The following is an 8,366-nucleotide window of genomic DNA, read 5'->3' as shown; positions in this document are numbered from 1 at the left end:
TGTGTGTGTGTGTGTGTGTGTGTGTGTGTGTGTGTGTGTGTGTGTGTGTTGCTTCCTAGCCTTATGGCTGTCACTGTAGAAAGCTTTTTGTTGACAAGACATGATTTCTTTTGGTCTTTATTCTGGAAATTCTTGCAAGCTTACTTGGGAAATGATCTTTGCAGTCAAGGCTTTAGTAGCGAGTGCTTTTGATATGAGGCCACTTTAGCGCTTTCAGATGTCTTAGTTTATAGTGATTTCCAATTCTCCCCACTGTGCAGAAGCTGCCGATCTCATACAATCCTGATGCAGCATAATAAGCTACTGTCCCCTGTGTGACCCTGGTCTTTATTTTCTCTTGCTCGCTTAACTCATGGTGGCCCTTTGTTCCCTGTCTTTCATGGAGGTTTGACCGGTATTGTGACAGGCAAGCCTTTCATAATGTGTCCTCTATCATTCTGCTCACAAGTGGTGCTTTTTAATTTCCTCTGTGAGCTCTTTGTTGTTTTGCAAATATATTTCAGTAGATGAGTAAAAAAAAAAAAAATGCCTCCTTTGCTAAGAGTACTTATCATGGACGTATAATGAATTTTATCATGTCGTTTTCTGCATTGAGAAATGATCTTTTTTTTTTTATTTTCCCCTTTATCCTCTTAATGTGATTACTTGCACTGATAGATTTTCAAATATTTAATTTGCCATTTCCCCCCCCAGGAATAAATCTTTCTGTGTTATGATCTTTTATCATTTTATGTATTACTGGATTTTGTTTGCCAAAACGAGTTTCTTGGAATTTATAACCTAATTTTTAAAATGGGAGAAAGTTTGAATAGTAGCACAGAAATCAGACTGAAGCAACTAATAAAAACAAAAAAAAAAACATGAAGTAAGGGTAATGAATCAAGTGTAATCTTTAAACGGATTATTGAGACCTAAATTTCTGGCTAAATTTATTAAGAAAAATGAAGAAGCCTCAAATAATATCAGAAATTTGAAAAGTGGTATCACTACATTAATAACAGACATGAAAAATCATGAGAGGCTATCAGAAACAAGGTTTAGCCATTAAGTGTGAACATTTATACAAAATGGTCTTATTTCTAGAGCCACAACTATTATTAAAAATAGCAGGAGCAGAAAAAAGAAACAAATACTGGACTGTTACATAAATTAAATCTGTAATTAAAAATAATTCCCTAAATAAAATATTTTAAAGCTTTTTATCTGAAATCAATAAGCAAAAAGTTCTGTATTGTTTTCAGTCCTAGCCAGTACCATAAGGCAAACAAAGAAATAAAAGATGTTATAATTATAAAAGAATTATTAATAGGAAACAGCTAAAAATTTAGAAAAAAATTATTGATAACCCATTAGATTTAATAAGCACACTTAGCAAGGACATTGCATAGAAGTACAATATGCCAAACAGTTGTATTTCCATTTCAATTAAATGACACTTAAACATTTAAAATTCATAACATTTATAAAATAAAAAGTTAATGACCACAGAAATCAAACTAAAGTTGTAGAAATTAAAATCATGTTTTATTTAGGAAGATTTAAAGAAATCAGGGGATCCTCTGCTCATGCAGTAGAAGCTAAGACCAATATTTTCGAAAGGTAAACTTTTTCTTATTTGATAATTATGAGAATATTGCTGTTTTCCACCATGAATGTAGGAAATCACGGTGATTTTGAATTTTTTTCTTTTGTATGGTTACTGAGTTTTGTATTGGGGATGCCAGTTCTCCCCAAGCCTAACTTGCATTCTCTTTCCTCTCCTAAATGCATTGGTTGATGGATATTCCTTTGACAGCCCCAAAGATTTTCATAGGGAAAAAAAAAAAAAACTTAGAGCATAAAGAGTGGATTTATATATCAGGCTTTTTACAGATTCACAAACATAAGAATCTTGAATATCCAACTATTATTTATTAAATGGTAATATGTTCCCAGCACTGTGTTTAATTTATATTCGATCCACTTTTTATAGGCCAGCCCTGTCCAGTAGAATGTTCTGTGATGATTTTGTGCATGTTCAGTCCAGTATTCTAGTTTGATAGCTATTAGCCCCATGTGGTTCTTTTTTGTTTTCTTTTTCTTTTTTTTTTCCCCAGAGAGAGGGGGAGCACACCAGAGATGGGGGGAAGGGCAGAGAGAGAGGATGAAAAAGAATCTTAAGCAGGCTTCACTGTGGGGCTCAATCTCATGACCCTGGGATCATGACCTGAGCTAAATCAAGAGTCCGCTGCTGAACTGACAGAGCCAGCCAGGCGCCCCAAGCCCCATGTGGCTCTTGAGTACTTGAAATGTGGCTAGAATGACTGAGGGACTGAATTTAATTTTAAATTTAATTTAAATAGCTGTATAGGGCTAGTAGCTACTATCTTGGACAGTGAAGTTGTAAGTAGTATTTGACCATACCATCTCCTCACCCAGGAGGGAACAGAGATTTTCTAACCTGTCCAAGCCTATGCAGCTGGCATGGGGCAGCTGATTTCAGGCCCCCACCTGTGTGGCTCCTAATTCTGTTCATGTCCTACCACCTCGTAGTGAACTGTACCTTCCAGTTTTAGAGTGAAAGTATTTCATATATGCTATTAGAAACTAAAATTGCATGATTTTAAATATATGAGACTGAATAACTGGAAATGGGGCCATGCATGTAGAAAGAATAAGCAAATACTTCCCATCTGGGTCACATATCTATTCTCAGAGAATTTTCTCTGCCATAGTCCTGTTTTGTCCTGTTTTTTTTTCTTTTAATTTTTATTTATTTATTTATTTATTTTTTAATTTTTAAGCACTGCTGTTTTCATACAGTCTCTGAGAATACATATCTGATCATGTCTCTAGTATTTGGCTCAGCTGAGTGCTGTTTTTTTCAAAAACCCACTCAAGAACTCAGGACTGGGACCTGAGCACACAGCAGTCTTCAGGGCAGTGCAGGAGCTCCTCACTGGTCAGGATTTGGATGTCCAAGTGGAATGAATGAAAACAATGGCTCCACTTGAGCAGGCTGCACTAAGCACTTGGGTCACAGAATGACAAGGGGGGAGGTGGTTTCTGGCACTGCAGGGCTGAGGCACAGTCTAAGCAGCATAACAAAAGCCCCTGACACAGGAGACTTGTTCAGAAATGGACTGTAGGGATGGATAGAAAAAATTCATGAGGCCCCACATACTTTTATTCCAAGTAGCTCAGGCCTGCTGGGCTCAGCCCCATGTACCGGATATGTCCATGTTTAAAAGACACATAATTGTCTCAAATTAATTTCCTTCAGCAAACACACCTGCTTCAGGTCCAACATTTAGGTACTACTGTGGAGATGGGAATTAAAACAAGGGTCTAGAATCAGGCATCAAGGGTTCAAATCTGGAATACACAACTTTCTGAGGGATTCATCTTTGGCAAATAATTCACCTTTTTTTTTTTTTACCTCATTTGGCAAGTGACAATAACAGCAATAATAATCTAAGCGATTAGCTCACAGGTTTGTTGTATTAAAGGAGATAATTCTTATAAAATGATTGGAGCAGTACCTATTACAAGGGACAGTCTTTGAGATCTCCATAAATGTCTTTTGACTTTAAAATCAAAGAAATCAGAGAGGGAGACAAGTCATAAGAGAGTCTTAACTCTAGGAAATAAACTGATGGTTGCAGAAGGGGAGGTAGGTGGGGGGATGGGATAACTGGATCATGGGTGCTAAGGAGGGCACTTGGAATGAGCACTGGGTGTTATATGCAACTGATGAATTACTGAACTCTACCTCTGAAACTAATAACACATTATATATTAATTAATTGATTTTAAATTTTTAAAAAATTAAAGAATCCTGCAGTTAAAGGCTCTAACCATGTCAATATGTTTTCTGCTATCTGGATACAGCAGTAGTATGTCTATAGGATCCTTGAAGTTTGGGCACATGAGATGTTAGTGAATGAATACTTATTTTCTCATACTGATAGGCAAACTGACTTTTATTTTTATTTTTTATTTATTTTTTAAAGATTTTATTTATTTATTCATGAGACAGACGGGGGAGGTGGGCAGAGGGAGAAGCAGGCTCCCAAGGAGCAGGGAGCCCCATGTGGTACCTGATCCCAGGACTCTGGGATCATGACCTGAGCTGAAGGCAGACGCTTAACCATCTGAACCACCCAGGTGCCCAGCAAACTGACTTTTATTTTGAAATTTACAGAGGCATCACCAAATTTTATACAATAATTATGTGCAGTATTTTTTATATCAATTATACTTCAATAAACTGAAAAAAAGTCAAGCTTTAAAGGTAGATGAAATTTAAGAAAAAAATATTTTTTGAAAGTTCAGTTTTAGGTACCTTTGTGCAATATTTTTTTCTCCTCATCACTTATAATTGTCATGGGATTCTGAGTAGAACAGGATTCTGTTAGCTCATCCTGGGACTGGGTGGGCTGTTTTGAGAAATCCATGTCTAGTCATCATGAATGAAGAAATGGATAACAAGAAAGTTAATCAAAAATGCCTTTTTAATTCCATATTTCAATACTGATATTAAAAAAGGTGTAAATGCTCCTCAAGCAACTCAATTATGCTATCATAAAATTGCTATGATGATAAAATCACACTGAATTATCTATATCATAATCAAACACTGAAAATTTCAAGAAATTTTTGGATGCTTTATACAAGTACCAAGAATTCAGGTATGTGCATACTTTAGCATGGGTAACATGCTAGATCTAAAACATACTTAAACTTCAATTTCTAGCCAGATTAGCTTATATAAGGCTAATCTTTCCAACTACAACAATAATAGGAATGGGACAAATACATGTAGTAAGTTCTTAAAGTACTTAGGAAATAGCTAATGTGGTTAAGTGTTTGAGGGACCAAACCCAAGACAGAACATTACATAACTTAAATAACCCATGACTTATGAAAGAAATCACAAAGAAAATTAGAAAATATTTTCTCTTGAACAATAATGAAATTATGGCACACTAAAATATTTAGGATGCACTTAAAACTATGCTTAGAGGCAAAATTTATAGCCTTAAATACATCAATAAGGAGAGAAGAGGCTTCATTTCCAGAAGTTTCAAAATAATTTTTAAAAAGGCAACAAAAAGAGATGGGGGGAGAACATGACATAGTAATGTTGGAGTCCTATTGCCTCCATCCATTTTAGGAAGAGGACATAATCACTATGCTGTGGATATACACTGTGGCATAGGGATAAAACGACAGAATTCATCTAACTTTTGGCTTCTTGGAGGAGTGCTTTTTATTTTTTAAAATATAAAATATTTATAAAAATAAAAAATACTCATTATTTCCCATGTTTTTTACTCTGTTCCTCTCCTCCTCCAAAACATTTAAGCAGTTTTAAAGAGAATTGTGAACAATCATAACTAACTGACCAGACAGTGTCATTTGTCTCCCGCATACCACATAAGAAAGCACATTAATATTTCTGGCCACTAGGGAGCAGGGATGTGATTGACTAATAAGCTGAAAGGGGAAAAACTTGCAAGGTTTTAGAGATTTTAATACACAGTTAATATACTGACCAAATAGATGTTTACAAACACACTATATCCATCAAATTTAGCCTGTGAAAATTACACACCAGGCATTTATGACAATTAACAACATACTGGGTCTAAAGGATGCCTCAATTATTTTAAAGGATTGAAATAATTCAGAATATATTTCCTGACTCCAGAATAAATTTGAACCAGAAATCAATAATAAAATATAACTAGAAAATCATTTCTATACTGAGATATTAATAATTATATTTCCAAATAACCCAAAATTCAAAGAAAAAAATCACAAAGTAAATCAGAACATACTATGATTTGATTACTAATGAAGGTGCCTATGTAAAAATTTGTTTTTGCTTCATGGAAATCAATGCTCCTTAGAGGGAATTGTATACCTTAAAAGGAATATACTGGAAAATGAACAAGTCTGGTTATTTCTGATACAATCACTCTCTTTGGGTAATTGCAATAAAATGACAGCAAATTTAACCAAAAAAAATATAGATGAAGAAAATAACAAAAATGAGAACAGAAATTAATAAAACAAACATATAACAACAATAACCAGAAGTTGATTCTTTAATAGGATTAGTAATGTGGGGGCACCTGGGTGACTCAGTCAGTTAAGCCTCTACCTTTGGGTCAGTCATAATTCCAGGGTTTTGGGATCAAGACCCGCATCAGGCTCCCTGTTCATCAGAGTCTGTTTCTCCCACTCCCTCTGCCTGCCGCTCCCCCTGCTTTTGCTCTCTCTCTCTGTCAAATAAATAAAATCTAAAAAAAAAAAAAAATTAATGTGGCTAAACCTCTGGTGTGCTTCACTGAAAACAAAACAAAAAAAAAGTGGGGGAATTACTCAACTAACCAATATCAAGAATGAAAAACAGTGATATTCTTACTGTTCATATATACCTTAAGGAGATTATAAAAAGATATCATGAACAACTTTCGATCATTAAGTATGACAATGTAGTTGAAATGGTAAACTTCCTAGAAGTTTACAGCTTATAAAAGTAAAGTCATGTAATTAAAAGCCCTCTTAGAAAACTCCAGGCCCAGATATATTCACAATAAATCCAATTAAATATGTAAGAAGAAACATTACAGACCCCTGTTGCTCATAAACTTTGATTCAAATTAATAGAAAATTAAAAATGAAGTCCAATGATCTATAAAACGATAATATATAACAGCAAAGAAGGGTTAATTCTCATGATCCAAGATAACTATATTTGAAAGTCAATTTTCAAAAGTTCGTAGATACAGAGAGCAGGTTGGTGGTTGCTAGAGGCAGGGGGTGGGCAGTGGGCAAAGTGGGTGAAGGTGGTCAAAGGTACAAGCTCCCAGTTATAAAATAAATAAGTTCTGGGGATGTAATATACAATGTGGTGGTCATAGTTAATAATATTGCAATATTGTATTGTATATTTGAAAGTTGATAAGAGAGTAGATTCTAAAAGTTGATGAGAGAGTATATCTTAAAAGTTCTCATAATAAGAAAAAATATAACTATGTGTGTTGATGGATGCTAACTAGACTTATCATGGTGATCGTTTTGCAACATAAACAAATATTGAAGCAGTATGTTATTCACTGGAAATTAATGTAATGGTATATGTTAAGTGTATCTCAATAAAAAAAAAAGAGCTGATTGGCGTACACATGCAGATGTTTCTCAGAATACGAACTGCAGGCTGCATTTAAAATAGTGTTATATCAGTGAAAGAAATGCACTGCTGTTCTGTAAAGCATGGAGAGAACTTTTCAAGAACAGCTGTAATCAAGATGTTTCTAAAATGCTGCATGTAAGCTGCTTTGAGAACAGCGTTATATTACTGCATGGAACTTATGCTCATTCTGTAATGCATGTAGATTAGTGCTAAGAGCTGTTGTAATTAAGACATTTCTAACAACACAATTGGCATGCTGTGTTTAGAACCCTGTTGTATTAGTAAATGTAAGTGACACCAAGTCTGAAAAACATGTAGAGAAATGTTTGAGAACACTTGCAGTAAATATGTTTCAAGGAATGCTAAATGCAAACTGCATTTTAGAACAGTATTATATCAGTGAATGAAACTTATATCCATTCTGTAATGCACAGAAATATTTAAGAACATCTGTAATAAAGATGTTTCTAAGAATGATTTAAAAATCGGTTAGTGCAAATAACTGCATTAGTACATTAAAGGAGAAAAATAAACTCCCCCCAAGTCCATATTTTTCTGTTAAAAACAATATAATTTATGATAAAATTCTTAGGACACTAAGAATAGAAAGTAACTTATTTGAGTAGATAAATGTCATATTTAGTGTTTAAATGTACAAGGCTTTCCCTCTAAAACCAAGAACAAGGCCACAATGCCATCAACCAGCATTTATATTTATTTATATTTATATTATTTATTTATATATTTACTCAGGTCCTAGCTAATATAATGAGGCAAGTACAGAAATAAAATGTATTTTAATTGGAAATGAGTTATTAACAGGACAGTATAAAAGTTGAACTATTTGAACTATTCAAATTAATGAAGGTAGCAAAGCCACTGGATAAAACGTCAGTATACAAAAATCAAGTATATCTTTACATTTCTATAATGAACAGTAGTAAATGAAATTTAAGAATTCATAAAATTAAAAGAGAATAGGGATATTTTAAATATTCTAGGAATAAATCCAAAGATATGTACATAGAAATCAAACTATGATTGAGAGAAATTTAGGAAGTCCTAAACAGAGAGATATTCCATGATAAAGGAACGGGAGAGTCAATATTTTAAGAAGGTTAATATTTAGAAATTTGATCTATGGATTAGTTAGAAACTCAGTCAAAATGCTTGTGTGTGTTTG

The sequence above is a fragment of the Callorhinus ursinus genome, unplaced genomic scaffold (assembly GCF_003265705.2).
Source record: "Callorhinus ursinus isolate GAN/ISIS: 27379988/994484 unplaced genomic scaffold, GSC_fseal_2.0 scaffold47, whole genome shotgun sequence".
NCBI classification, from domain to species: domain Eukaryota; kingdom Metazoa; phylum Chordata; class Mammalia; order Carnivora; family Otariidae; genus Callorhinus; species Callorhinus ursinus.
This window is presented reverse-complemented; position numbering follows the sequence as displayed.